We start from the raw sequence: 1,272 nt of genomic DNA, 5'->3' as shown, positions 1-1,272 counted from the left end.
CTATAGACCCAATGTGATCTTGGATCACTAAAATATAAAATATAGAGTCTTGAGCTTTGAGCTTGAGCCAATCCTTTTATCCTTAGTATTTTGAGGGGTCCACTTTTCTCATCCATGCCATGCCATTCATTGAGCTTTTCCTGAAATATTTATCTTGAAATAATGTTAGCTCAATGAGCTATATGTTGTTAGGAATTACCAAAACCACCTAGGGATAGTTGCACTTTCACAAGTCATTGATGAGAGGCACAACCATTCTCACAGATGACGAGGAAAATGAGACAAGTGCTGATGAGGAAGTACTAGTGAGGTTGAGGATCAGTAAAGAAGTGAGAAGGAATTTTTAGTTTACTTTAGTTATGAACATCCGCTAGGCTTTTGCTATGCCTACCTGTGGCATCACAACCACAATACACGTCATATAGATCAACTAAAAGGAAGGGAGACTTCGATCCGTTGGTTAAGGCTAAATGAAAGTGCATCTTCATACCCAAGGTGGATTTTGGTGCTCAATGACATCATAGCTCAAGGACTAAGGAACATTCAAGTTTCTTTTGGTTATGTATGAGAGGAGGCAACTAGGAAGATGGTTGGTGATCCCTACATCAACATGGACAAGTGTTGGTCAAGTTAAGGACTTAATTTTACATATTTTTGATCCAAGACCACATTGAGTTCATATGTATGCCGATACTATAAAAGGAGGATCTAGGATGTGGTGGAGAGCTTCCTGCTCCTATGTTCTTTGGGTGACAACTTTTAGAACTTGTGTTGAGTTCATAGGGCATTCTACCCCAACATCATGCCAAACCTTTGATCTCTCTTCACCTCTTTGATACCACTCCAATCATTCTAACACCGAACCTCTCCAATCAAGCTCATCCTATGAGAGTTTGAGTGTGGAAGTTTATCTTTTGAAGCACATGACCAAGAGATTCATCACCAAGTGATGCTTGCTAGTAGTATGGTCAGTCAATGTAGTTGGGATCACAAGTGCAGCAGTTTGTTGCAACAAGCAAGTCTCCACTCAATGAGAAATCAAGTATCAATTGGGGAAGATAATGACTCATACACCAATGATAAGTTGCACAACACTAATAAAAGTTCACATGTGCCCCATCAACTCTAATAAGGGAATGAACCTTGCTAACTGATATACTTGTACATGATATTAATATATAAAATGAGTCAACTACAACACAAGTGTCTAAACTTGGCAAGAAAATTCAGTTTGGTGCTGAAACTTGTGGCGTACATATATGTGGTGATAGA

Source organism: Triticum dicoccoides, chromosome 3B (assembly GCF_002162155.2).
Source record: "Triticum dicoccoides isolate Atlit2015 ecotype Zavitan chromosome 3B, WEW_v2.0, whole genome shotgun sequence".
NCBI classification, from domain to species: domain Eukaryota; kingdom Viridiplantae; phylum Streptophyta; class Magnoliopsida; order Poales; family Poaceae; genus Triticum; species Triticum dicoccoides.
The sequence above is the reverse complement of the archived record's forward strand: the minus strand, read 5'-3'. Positions refer to the sequence as shown.